Genomic DNA, 13,029 nt, shown 5'->3' with positions numbered 1-13,029 from the left:
GGAGCTCTGTGAAATCCAGGGAGTGGTATATACGACTCCCTGGTGAAATCCTATCGTGCTAAACCTACTGGGGAGGAGTACTGTAGAGGGTATCGCGGACCATAGTCCCGGCCCGGGCGCTACTTCAGTCACGATGAGGTCGAATTTACACAGTATTTTCTCTGACCAGGGCTAGCTCTGTGTGTAACCATGGTAACTATGTCGGTAGGCATACATGTATTGCCATATTGGTGCTTCCACTTCCAGTTTTGTTAGCAGTTGTTAGGAAACAATGACCCTTGCTACATGTAGACACAGAGTCAGTGTCAGAGGTACAAAAGACAGACCCAGTACACCAGTAATAATTTTTCAAATGCACACATCCAGCTGTAGTTTCTGTTCATCTCATGTTGTGCACATGAGAAATTTGTAACCTGTGCTGAGCTTTCAAGCCTCCCATTGTTGAAGAAAATAATTTGCTTGTGGGCCACCTGTAGACCGAGCCTAGCTATCAGGAAGAATGAAATGTATTGATATGGTACCCGTAGTGTTTCCAGAGAGAGTTGCAGCTGAATGAGTCGCAAGCCACGACGGACCACGCTAGCTTGTCACGAAGGAACCGCGGACTTCAAACTTCAGGTATGAACTTCTGAAATTTGTTTTCGAAACTACCATTCCGGGTTTTCCCAGGCCTGCGGGCTCTGCGTGTGTTGGAGCTGCTCGCGGCCGATGGGCTTCGATATCTGCTTTGCTTGTGAGTCCGATTTCCCACTGCCATCATGGCTCGGTTGTAGCGAGTTGTTCACGACAGTCGTGCCTGCTTGCCGTGGACCAGAGCAGGACTGAGTCTGTGCGACTGCATGACTGCCTACGCGCTGGCGGATGATGCTCGAAAAAATGGGCAGTTTCTGTTCAGTGTTCGAAAAGCATTGAAATAATTCGCGGAACCTTAATAATATAATAATACAATGCTTATGGCGGACAATTCCTCAAATTCTGCTCCTTCTCTGTATCCCCATACCAAACATGCTTGACGTCATACCAGAAAAATTATCAAGTAACCTGGTTCTGCCGATCTTCTGCCTGCACCATCCGCCAAGGGCTACTGCTGCCTATTGTAAAATTAATCATGAATTTCGCAGTGTTTATGGCACGAGCTGCACTGCCAAAGGAAGTCAGGCTTTAATACGTGCGTGCATGCAAATGTGCTGTCCATTCAGAAAAGTTGGTTACAGTCAACCTCGTGGTAAGGACCCGGGTATGACAACAACAGCAAAACCTGTGGCTAACGACCACCCCTCGGGGCCAGAGAAAGCGGTCTTTAGTGGCAGGTGGTCCTTAGTTGGAGGTTTGCACTGCACAGCCATGATATATTAATGTGATACAGTCCGTGCCTGGCAAAGTGGTCTGTAGTACCAGACTGGTCGCTAGTCACGGTGGTCTTTAGTTACAGGTTTTACTGTAGTACCAGACTGGTCGCTAGTCACGGTGGTCTTTAGTTACAGGTTTTACTGTAGTACCAGGCTGGTCGCTAGTCACGGTGGTCTTTAGTTACAGGTTTTACTGTAGTATCAGGCTGGTTGCTAGTCACGGTGGTCTTTAGTTACAGGTTTTACTGAACTTGCAAATAACCGACACAATCTTCATGCCTAGTGAACACTTTGACTGCATGCTTTCAACATCACGAATAGCGTCAATTCGCACGGACAACGACACTTTTCTCACGCATGACGAGGGTCATTATTCGCAATGTTGACCGTTTGTTGCTTCTGACCATGTAGAGTACGTGGGTAGAGTAGGGTGGGTTCTCTCAGTTGGAGACCCAGATGTTGATCCAATAATTAGTAGTATTTAGTGGTGAAACGAATATCAAAACCCAGTAGCCGAATATTCTTCGGCTTAACGAACGAACGAACGGATATTCTTTCGTTAACACGGATGACATCACATGCCCTCCTCTCAGTCATTTTATTGGATATTGTCACTATTATTAGGCATGACGAACGAAGGCATAATTATATTTGTCCATCATTTCTAGGTCATTTTTCACAAAAATCCCCAGCTGAAGTGCCTTTCACAGGCTAAAAAAAACAGCTTGAGCTTGAGACGTGATTTTCGTTCGAGCGCCATACCTCCCCTCCAGGCCCTCGGATTGCGTTCGGATGGCTTCTAAACAACAGCTGAGAGTTTGCTTATGCCGATAGATCTTTCAATGAAGCGATTCGGTCAAGTATTCACGAAGTTACGAAAGTTTGCAGTCGCCCGGTTGATTCTGCATACCAGGTTAACGAATATTCGCCATGAGGAATATTCGTTCGAATGTGTCAAACCGAACGAATATTCGAACATTCGGTATATTCGTTTCACCACTAGCAGTATTCAAAGATTATGTTACTATGTTAGTCATAACTAGTAGCATATAGGTCCTTTTCTCTTTGCATTGTAAGAGACCCTTCAGATTTTCAAATGGGTGTGTGACAGGCACAAGACTGAAATTTCTCTTTCGCCGCTATCTGGGTTCGAGGGTTCGTAACAGCTCCATAGCAGTGTTTTGTAGACTGGTTCACGCCTCAACACTCCTTTATCGGAGGACACCGCTCAGTGCCCCTAGTGCCAGAGTGTTTTGCACGAGAATAGAACAACCTGAGGAATAAATTAACGGCAACTGAAAACTAAAGTTTCGTGCCATCAGTAAGCATCAGGCAATACCGGGCAGTATCAGGCCGGGTCGAACCGCCTCTCCGAAGCTGGTTCCCTCGAGTCTTCTTGTTTGCCTTGGAACCATTCGTACTAGAGATCTACTGCAAAACCGGAAACTTTCGGTGGAGATTTATTTTCGGTAAATTTGGTACAGGTAATTTATACTCATGTTCGACTAAATAATTATAAGAAATTCAACCAAGCCATGGCACACAGTGTGAACAATGAATTTTAGATCTAAATACTACACCACGGAAAATTCCGAGTTTTACAGTACCTTTGCTAGTAGACAACCCGAGGGGTTTCAAATTCGCGTATAAATCTCATAGCGGGCTTTGTCTATTATCCAGACTTGCATGTACATGTACATGCATGCAAAACCTGTCAAGGCGACCACTCGGATAGGGCGACCACTTGTCCTAGAAGACCACTGAAACCAAGGGATCAAGGGATACCATTTCCAGTCAAATGATCCTGGATAAGGAGACCACCTGGTTACAGAGACCATGTCTAGAAGGTCCCTTGAGCGGTCGTCTTAGACAGGTTTCACTGTACGTCTCTGTTAAGTGCGTTTCAGGCGTCAGGGGATTTTAGATCGTTGTCTACTAATGAGTTTTGTCTTGTAACCGATGTCATTCAAAAGAGCTAAGACCAGTACCGAGTCTGCAGCATACTGTATAACAGGAAATTTTCGGATGGAAATATTTTCGGACAAAGCCGAATTTCGACCTTTCGTACGGATTATATTTTCGTACAGTAAAAAAGAAAGAAAAAAAGTAAATTATCGTGTCCGTTCCCGAAGGGAACTCACGACGGCCGCTAACACCCGATAGAGGGTTTCGTACAGTGCTGCATGCTAAATACACGTGTTCGCATGCAGTATGCATGTATAGTGTACATAATTTCACATGAACAAATTTTAGTACGGAATTAATTTTAGTACAAAAGAGGCCGTGTACGAAATCGTACGAAAATAAATTCCATCCGAAAATTTCCTGATATACAGTACAGGTAGACTCCCTTTAATTCGAACCTCAAATTGCCAGGCCCTAACTTCGAATTATCCAGAACTTCTAATTATCCAAATGCAGCCCCATGCACTGATATGTATGTCAAAATGCTTGAAATCGCATGCTGAATATTTTTTGCACATTTATATTTGCATCAACGGAACATAGGTACGGGTCATGTACAACGGTCCACGGATCATCAAAACACTGGATCAACACAAAATCATTTTGACATTATCTTCATCTTCTAGTGAAGAAGTTGTCAGTCACTGCAGCTTTCCTGAAACAATTTCAACAGAAAAGAACTGCGCTGCCTAATCCGCGTCATGAAAGGCCGTTGGACAGCAGCACGTCGTTCTGAAGAACGGAAGTGGAGCAAAGGCATAGACAATATTTACGACAATAGTGTTGTTGTGCGCCAACATCTCCGCGCACGAGCTGACGCGGTAAGAAAGGCCATCGAGATCCGCGAAGAGAGTCAGCCACCTGGAAGAAGTCGTCTTCAATCAAACCTTTGCAATTTGCCTCGCACGGGCTTGAATCAAATTTCGAGAGAAGGTGGGTTTCTTGAACGCTATAGTCGATCCTGCAGCGGACCATCGATCGATTTTTGAGCTACTCTTGGCTAGAGAAGGAGAAAAGAATGAACTTCGAATTACAAGGATAGCAACTCAATCTTACTTCGAAATAAGCGTTCAAAGGACATAGCCAATGTACTGTAAACAGCTCTTCTGTACGAAGACTGGGTTCGAATTATCCAACCGGCGCACTTTTCGTACTTCGAATTATGCATTCGATTTCGACTTGAAGTGACTTGCAGAAGATCGGTACGACGAAAAAGTTCGAATTACACAGAATGTTCGAATTATACCGTATTCGAATTAGAGGGAGTCTACCTGTAGTTTTCAAAAGGACAAAAGCCCAAAGCATCTCCAAAGTACACCTTGCACTGCTGAAGTACACCCAGAATCCAATGGACAACCATCCTCTTAGTTCCATGTACTGGGTAGCGTGGCCGAGTGGTCTAAGGCGCTGGATTTAGGCTCCAGTCTCTCCGGAGGCGTGGGTTCGAATCCCACCGCTGCCATGATTCATTATTTTCTCCGCCATGTTAGAATTTGTTGATAGAATTCAGCTTGGAGTATGCAGAATTGATATGTGAGGTAGCGTGGCCGAGTGGTCTAAGGCGCTGGATTAAGGCTCCAGTCTCTCCGGAGGCGTGGGTTCGAATCCCACCGCTGCCAACCATCTATTTTTTCTCGCATTTTCTGTGGCAAAGCTGAATTTCCTTCATTTTTGTACAGTTGTATGAAGAAAGTCGTCGAAATACTTTTGACAACATCTGTTTGACGACTCCTTGGTCACGCTGGGGCTCGCGCTTTTCTGCCAACTTGACTTCACACTTGACTGACTTATGATTGCCATCCAGGGCACACGTGAAGTCCATCGGACCTTCTACTCTGCAATCCTGCAGGAAAGCACCACTCCTCGCCTGATCAATACGCAGTGTTTCGGGGAATTCACCCCTAATCAGTGTAGCTTGCGAGTCAAAGGTACGATGGACTTTTGTGTCCTCTGGATGGAAGTCATGAGTCAATCAAGTGTCAAATCAGATCTGCGGAAAAGCGAGGGCTCCAGTGCGGTGAACAACAAGCTTTCCTATAAAATCTATCGCCGAAGTTGCTAGCACCATTCCGGACTCCCTGGTCATACGTGCAGTCTTATTTTGGACATACACCCCTAGTGTAATGTGTATGATGTTCACCCGACACACACAAAGGATCCATGGTGTTGTCCTGGGTGAAACAAGCCTGTCTCAAAGTGATTCTGGCATAGTATTCCACAGCGCTGGCAAAATACCTTGTTTTGCTTGTGTTTTCTCCCTCCATTACAGATCACTATATCCCTCGCTGTTTACCCATACAATATCTCGGCGTTCGGGAGGAAATCTTCGTCAAGATGACACAAGACCGTAAGCGGAGCTCTGCTGGCAGCTGCTAAATTTCTTTAGAGCAGGTTTGGCTCCGCTTTCGGCGCTGCACCTGCGCCTTGATCCCGTTGTCACTTAATGTATATTGTTTTGGACATTGAAATCCGTTGAGAAGCCCGCAAGTGGCAACGGGGCACTGGCCTCCAGCCGTGAGAACTGCTGCTCCAGTTTACAGTGTGTGTACATGAAGTACAGTGTACGTACGCGTTAAGAGGATAAGGGCCATTGTAGTCCCCTATGTTCTCTTGATGTTGTTGTTGTTTTTGTCTTCCATTCTATATGTAGGCATGTGCACTTTCATAAAAAATAAAAGTAAAAAAGGGGCGCCCACCCCGGTTATTCCACCAGACTTCAATGTGTGTAGTTAACTGGTCTCCAATTCATTTCGCCAGGAACTTAACACATTCATTCAGCATGGGCACCCTGTAAGAAGACCTTAGGGTCTGTTGGGAATGCCCAAGTAAAATAATAAAACACAAACAAACTGGTGTTCAGCGTAACTGGCTTCAAGAGGCGTGAGTTGTCGGATTTTACTATGACAGAGGGCATCAAAGTTAATGTACCAGGTAGCGTGGCCGAGTGGTCTAAGGCGCTGGATTTAGGCTCCAGTCTCTCCGGAGGCGTGGGTTCGAATCCCACCGCTGCCAGGATTTCTTTTTTTTCTCCGCCATATCAGCTTTCGATGATAGAATTCACCCTGGAATATTTAAGATTAGTGTGTGAGGTAGCGTGGCCGAGTGGTCTAAGGCGCTGGATTAAGGCTCCAGTCTCTCCGGAGGCGTGGGTTCGAATCCCACCGCTGCCAACCAAGTACTTTTTTACATTTTTTGGCCAGAATCATTATTATTGCTAGTGATGTATGGATGCTCGGTCCATCAGTACTCCAAGCATGTTTCATCACGTTCGCCTAAGACGCGAAAGGTCCCCGGTTCGATCACGGGTGGAAACAGATAATATTTTTGTCGGCGAGTGATCAGTCCTGGGAATAATACTGTAGTTGCTTGGTTGCGACATGATTATAAGGGGTCGTTGCAAAGGTGTTTTGTCGTCCCTGAAATGAACATGATTCCTTGGGGGGGGGGGGGGGGGGGGGGAGGGGTGCGAGCCAAAATCGCAAGTCGACCAACACTGTACATATGACATGATTGTACATGCATGGGATTTTCGTCGTCCAGCATAGCAAGCTGTGTTCGTGTCAGAGGGAGGGGAGGGGGTCCGAGTACGAAATGAACGATGTTCGTTTCAGGGACGACAAAAAACCTTTGTGTCGACCCCTAAACGAGAGTGTCAGTGAGGTCCAGGAGAATCATCCCACGGCAAAGTTTTTTTGTAGAGTAAATCACTCTACATCTTGCACCGGTTTTACTGCAGCAGCAAGGTAATTTCTGTTGCGCATTGCCAGGCGCGTGCGCCGGTGCCCTTCAAGAGGGGGGGGGGGGGTTCCGGGAGCCTCCCCGGGAAAAATTCCAAAAACGAAGCAAAATCCTGCATTTTGAGCGAAAGAAAAGGGGGGGGTTCCAGGCACCCAGGAACTCATACGGGGCATGCGCCTGATTGCTGATTGTCATACAGAACGGGGAACACCGGGGCAAACTTCCAGTTATCACAGGACCTGGCGATGGAAGCAGTTTTTGATTTTGTCCTGCCATACTATGTGCCTTTCATACTTTATGTGTGATATGTACGCCTTATCAGAATGGCCGCCTTCACAGGTTTTACCGTACTTTCAGCCGTTTGAAAGTGCTGAAATTCCTGGTGCTGAACGCTTTCAACCATTTACAGCCGATTACAAAGGCTGCAAGTACTACACTCCTTCATGCCGTTTCATTCATGGTTATGTTTTTGTACTCTACCACTCTTCGAGTTGCGGTTCAAGGTGTACACGTGCTAAAACTAATCTTCATAGCGAATCTCAGGATACTTTTCCTTCTGGTGTGACCTCTTACTGTATTCAGGACAAGCCGCTTGCATCACGGGCCAAACACAGCTCTCTGGGAGTGACCGGCGTGCTTTTCTACCATACCGGTACGTCAGGCATCGTCAGGCTAACTGATTGTGAGTCAGTAAGTTATTATTATGATTTATTCATACTTCTCTAGGGCAGTCCCCACAGACCTATGGTCTCCTTACAGGGTACCCTAGCCAATCTAGGATTGTGATCCGAAATTGACTTGGTGAAGCAGCAAGGCAGACCGATGCCGTAACTGAGTTCCAGCGGTCAGAGGCTAAAAAAGAAAGAGAGGAATGACGAAATCGAGAGGAGGCTCAAGTCTGATCCTGACTACAATGCAGCTCAATGATATGCGATCGTGTGAGTCCAGACCGTGCCGGGCGCTGTGGAGTCCTACAACAAGACATGCAAACACTGGTTTGTATTCTCACTCGCACCGGGTGCAGAGCTGACTCACTTGACTTCGGTGTCCATTGAGCACCACTGCATTATGATATGCTGCCTGCTACAGTCCGGTGTACAATTCAGCACACAAAACTAAGTACCGTATTCTCCGGAGTATGCGCCACACTGGAGTTCAAGCCGCACCCAGACCTTTTGGCACGGAGTATGGACATCCACCCTGTTTATCATCATTATTTTTACTACGGAAAACACGGTTTTGTCGTCACACTATTCATATACTTACCGTTTCCTGAAAACAAAACAGAACCTCCCTGTTGCTCTTCAGCTCTCGGCTGTCACTATTGACTGTTTGTCCACAACGACAATATTGTGGCTGAAAGATTTTAGCTTGGAGTATGTGGGGGAGGTGTGTGAGGTAGCGTGGCCGAGTGGTCTAAGGCGCTGGATTAAGGCTCCAGTCTCTCCGGAGGCGTGGGTTCGAATCCCACCGCTGCCAACCAAATCCATTTTTTCCTTTTTTATTGCCAGAATCGTATTGCTAGTGATGTATGAATGCTCGATCCACAAGTACTCCAAGCATGTTTCCATAGTGTAGCGGTTATCACGTTCGCCTAACACGCGAAAGGTCCCCGGTTCGATCCCGGGTGGAAACAGACTTTCTTTTTTGTTTCCTTTTACCCCTACAATTATGGAATGGCTCAGACCACGCACGTGCGCGCACAAATAAAGCACCAAAATTGATGTTTGTTGTGGTCCTCCGAGTCAGGTTGTCGCTTTATCAGAGTGTAGTAGTAGTAGTAGTAGTAGTATTTATTATTTTACTAGGGTCTAGAGTGGCATCCTTGAGAGATTTACTGTACTCTCAGCCGTTTGAAAGGGCTGAAATTCCTGGTGCTAAACGCATTCAAGCATTTTCAGCCGATTACGAAGGCTGCAGTTACTACACTTTTACATGCCGTTTCATTCATGGTATGTTTTTGCACTCTACCACTCTTCGAGTTGCGGTTCAAGGTGTACACGTGCTAAAATTCATCTTCCTAGCAAATCTCTTGATATGATTCCTGTTGGTGTGACCTCTTACTGTATTCAGGACAAGCCGCTTGCAGCACGGGCCAAACACAGCTCGCTGGGAGTGACCGGCGTGCCTTTCTGCCATATGTCAGCCATCGCCAGGCTAACTGATTGTGAGTCAGTAAGTTATTATTATGATTTATTCATACTTCTCTAGGGCAGTCCCCACAGACCTATGGTCTCCTTACGGGGTACCCTAGCCAATCTAGGATTGCGATACGAAAAAGACTTGGCGAAGCAGCAAGGCAGACCGATGACGTAACTGAGTTCCAGCGGTCAGAGGCTAAAAAAGAAAGAGAGGAATAACGAAATCGAGGGGAGGCTCAAGTCTGATCCTGACTACAATGCAGCTCAATGATATCCGATCGTGTGAGTCCAGACCGTGCCCGGCGCTGTGGAGTCTTACAACAAGACATGCAACCACTGGTATTCTCACTTGTACAGGGTGCAGGGCTGACTCACTTGACATCCGTGTTCATTGACCACTGCTGCATTATGCAGCACAGAAAACGAAGTACCATAACTGTTATTTTACGGAGTATAAGCCTCACTGGAGTTCAAGCCGCACCCAGATCTTTTGGCACGAAATACCCTACCCATCTACCCTGTTTATGACCATGCTTTTTAACACTTTGTGACCCCACTGAAAGCACGAAAATTTACTCACCTCCAAATAACATGCGCTTTCGCTTGTATCTCTGCCAAACATTCACCGATTTTTACAAACCTGCCACCGCTGGAAAGGTATTTTCAAGACGAAGCGACTAATACCACACTCAAGCCAGCTACCTGCACGGCCTCTGCTCTGCATGGCCTAGAATGCCGCTCAAAACAGCAGCCGTGCGTGAACAGCTCCAGCAAAGTTCAAACAGCCGCCATTTCATTCTCCTTTATCACATCGACTTCAAATAAACTACAGCGGAAAGCTCGTTTCAAGCGCAAAATTTTGGTGTGCAGCATGCTTGAGTATGACGTAGCACTCCGGGGAAAACCCCTGCAAAGCGCAGTGTGAAAATTTTCAGTTTTCTGCCGACCTCGAGTCTCACCACGGCGGCTTCGTACCTCGTAGAGACTTCGGATAATTTCGACGGGATACCCAAGGTTCCTCTCGAGACGTAGACGCTTTGTTTATGAAAATCGGGGAAGGAACACCAGAGATATAATATTTTTAGTGCCACTGTATACCAATCGATCGATATCGATCGATGGGGTCACAAAGGGTTAACATTAATGTGCGGTCCGCACTGACATTTTTTGGGTTTAACGTGTGGCTTATACCCCGGAAAACACGGTTCTGCCGTCACATTAGACACCCTTAGCAAGCAACGGTAACGCTATTTTCTACGGTACTCGTACCTTGATCACCCAAATAGCGTTGAAGCTGCAGCGTATAAACGTTATGGGGGCTGATTTATCGTTGTGACCAACGGTACATGTTTTAGCCAAATACTAGGGAGGTTCTGCTCTACGTTTTGGGAACGCGACGCAAAGAATCACGCGAACTTTCTTCGCGTTCCCGTAACGTAAAGAAATGCTGTTCTGCTCTACGTTTCACCCAGAGAAGTCAAGTAGAATGTGTACTGGGAATTTCCCCTTCCATATTTGGCAGTTTTCTGCATGCAGTTGATCGATACCCAGCAAATCCGTACGCATTTTCTCTGCGTGTGCCACAACGTAGAGAACCCCATCTCCGCGTAGAAATCTGGAGCCAAAACATGCGAAGCCGTAGACTCTAACCCAGACACCTGCTCTCTACGTGATTTCTCTACGTTTCACGTATAGCAGAACCTCTCATAGTCCGTACGCATTTCACCTTGTATCGCGTATATGGTGACAAAAATGGTTGTACCGCGCGAAATCAAAGCTAATCTCGTGGCAACAGCGTACTAAAAATAGCGTGCATCTTGCTAAAGGTCGAACCCAGATCACGGTATTTTCCCCCTTACGATAATACCGTTACAACATAACGTTGTTTGCTAAGGGTGTCTACTATCCATACACTTACCGTTGCCTGAAAAGTTCAAACAACAGAACCTCCCTGTTACTCTTCAGCTCTCGGCTGTCACTATTGACTGTTTGTCCACAACGACAATATTGTGGCTGAAAGATTTTAGCTTGGAGTATGTGGGGGAGGTGTGTGAGGTAGCGTGGCCGAGTGGTCTAAGGCGCTGGATTAAGGCTCCAGTCTCTCCGGAGGCGTGGGTTCGAATCCCACCGCTGCCAACCAAGTACTTTTTTAACATTTTTTTGCCAGAATCATATTGCTGGTAATGTATGCATGCTCGGTCCGTCAGTACTCCAAGCATGTTTCCATAGTGTAGCGGTTATCACGTTCGCCTAACACGCGAAAGGTCCCCGGTTCGATCCCGGGTGGAAACAAATCTTCTTTTTTGTTTTCTTTTGCCCGTACAATTACGGAATGCCTTAAGCCCGATTCATACTTCATGTCGCGTACGGGAAACGCGTTGCGTCGCGAAAAAGTTGATCTGAGCTCAACTATTTCGCGTACGGGAAACCCATCGCGCGACGGTCGTGCGATGGGTTTCCCGTACGCGAGATGAAATATGAATCGGGCTTTACTCAGACCACGCATTTGCATGCGCACAAAGTAAAGCACCGAAATTGATTTTGAACACGTAAAATACCTGCCACGTTTCAAAACGCAACTTTTTGCGACGCGACAAGCGACTTGCGACACCTGCGACGAGCTGCAGCAGCGACACGCGGTTCACAATCTTCAAGTTTGGTGTTTGCCGCATCCCCATGCACTTGTAGTACTATCCACGTGTACTGCACTTGTAGTACTATACACGTGTACTGCACGCGCATCCAGAGTATACTAGTAGTAACTGTACTCCATTTGTGTATGTCGTCCAGGCGAATGTAGCGAAAGTTGAACTTTCTTCAACTTCTGCGGCAGATGCCTTGCGACTGTACGCGACAGCTCATGACAGGCATTTTCTTGTCGCATCTGCCGCAAATCACGTATCGCGTCGCAAAAAGTTGTATTGTGGATCGGCCTTGAGGGCAAACACATGCTGATATGTTCGACATCACATTCTGAAATACAATCGAGAGAACAAGGCCAAGAGCATACAAGTCGCCGATCTCTCATACTCTGCTGCATTCCTTTAACCCTTTGTGACCCCATCGATCGATATCGATCGATTGATATACAGTGGCATTAAAAATATTATATCTCTGGTATTCCTTCACCGATTTTCATAAACTAAGCATCTACGTTTCGAGAGGAACCTTGGCTATCACGTCAAAGTTATCCGAAGTCTTCACGAGGTACGATACCGCCGTGGTACCGCTGCCAACCAAGTACTTTTTCTTTTGCCCCTGCAATTATGGAATGCCTCAGACCACGCACGCGCGCGCACAAACAAAGCACCAAAATTAATGTTTGTTGCGGTCCTCCGAGGCAGGTTATCGCTTTATCAGAGTGGTTGCCTTTACGAGTTTTACTGCACTCTTAGCCGTTTGGAAGTGCTGAAATTGATGGTGCTAAACGCATTCCAACCTTTTCAGCCGATTACAAAGGCTGCAATTACTACACTCTTTCATGCCCTTTCATTCATAGTCTGTTTTGTACAGGGCCGCTCGTAGAGTTTGTGTTAAAATTCATCTTTATAGCAAATCTCATGATACGTTTCCTTTTGGCGTGACCACTTACTGTTTCCAGGACAAGCCGTTTGCAGCACGGGCCAAACACAGGTCGCTGGGTGTGACCGCGCTTTTCTGCCATACGTTAGCCATCGCCAGGCGAACTGATTTAGTAAGTTTCATCCTAACTACTGATTGAGATACGAGAGGTACCTGGTTCAAGTCCTGCCTGGTAGCGGGTTTTCCAGCCGTGCTGCTACCCGCAGTTAACTGGAAACTTGTGGCCAGGCACAAGGGGTACATGGCTGCGGCTA

At 46.5% G+C, this 13,029-nt stretch overlaps 1 long non-coding RNA gene and 8 other non-coding genes across 9 annotated transcripts; all 9 read left to right on the top strand.

Moving 5' to 3' along the window:
• Positions 1-378: 378 nt before the first annotated feature.
• Positions 379-12,888, top strand: LOC135821901 (uncharacterized). Its single transcript, XR_010554401.1, has 5 exons — positions 379-618; positions 5,584-5,661; positions 7,635-7,742; positions 9,126-9,219; positions 12,795-12,888. It is a non-coding gene; the product is annotated as an uncharacterized LOC135821901 (long non-coding RNA).
• On the top strand, positions 4,695-4,776 carry Trnal-uag (transfer RNA leucine (anticodon UAG)). Its single transcript has one exon. It is a non-coding gene; the product is annotated as a tRNA-Leu (tRNA).
• Positions 4,852-4,933, top strand: Trnal-aag (transfer RNA leucine (anticodon AAG)). The gene has a single exon. It is a non-coding gene; the product is annotated as a tRNA-Leu (tRNA).
• Trnal-uag (transfer RNA leucine (anticodon UAG)) lies at positions 6,245-6,326 on the top strand. Its single transcript has one exon. It is a non-coding gene; the product is annotated as a tRNA-Leu (tRNA).
• Positions 6,403-6,484, top strand: Trnal-aag (transfer RNA leucine (anticodon AAG)). Its single transcript has one exon. It is a non-coding gene; the product is annotated as a tRNA-Leu (tRNA).
• Trnal-aag (transfer RNA leucine (anticodon AAG)) lies at positions 8,450-8,531 on the top strand. Its single transcript has one exon. It is a non-coding gene; the product is annotated as a tRNA-Leu (tRNA).
• Positions 8,616-8,688, top strand: Trnav-aac (transfer RNA valine (anticodon AAC)). The gene has a single exon. It is a non-coding gene; the product is annotated as a tRNA-Val (tRNA).
• On the top strand, positions 11,248-11,329 carry Trnal-aag (transfer RNA leucine (anticodon AAG)). The gene has a single exon. It is a non-coding gene; the product is annotated as a tRNA-Leu (tRNA).
• Trnav-aac (transfer RNA valine (anticodon AAC)) lies at positions 11,413-11,485 on the top strand. Its single transcript has one exon. It is a non-coding gene; the product is annotated as a tRNA-Val (tRNA).
• Positions 12,889-13,029: the final 141 nt, after the last annotated feature.

This window comes from Sycon ciliatum, chromosome 7, assembly GCF_964019385.1.
Source record: "Sycon ciliatum chromosome 7, ocSycCili1.1, whole genome shotgun sequence".
NCBI lineage: Eukaryota > Metazoa > Porifera > Calcarea > Leucosolenida > Sycettidae > Sycon > Sycon ciliatum.
Note: the sequence above shows the minus strand (reverse complement) of the source record. Positions and strands in the feature narration are given on the sequence as shown.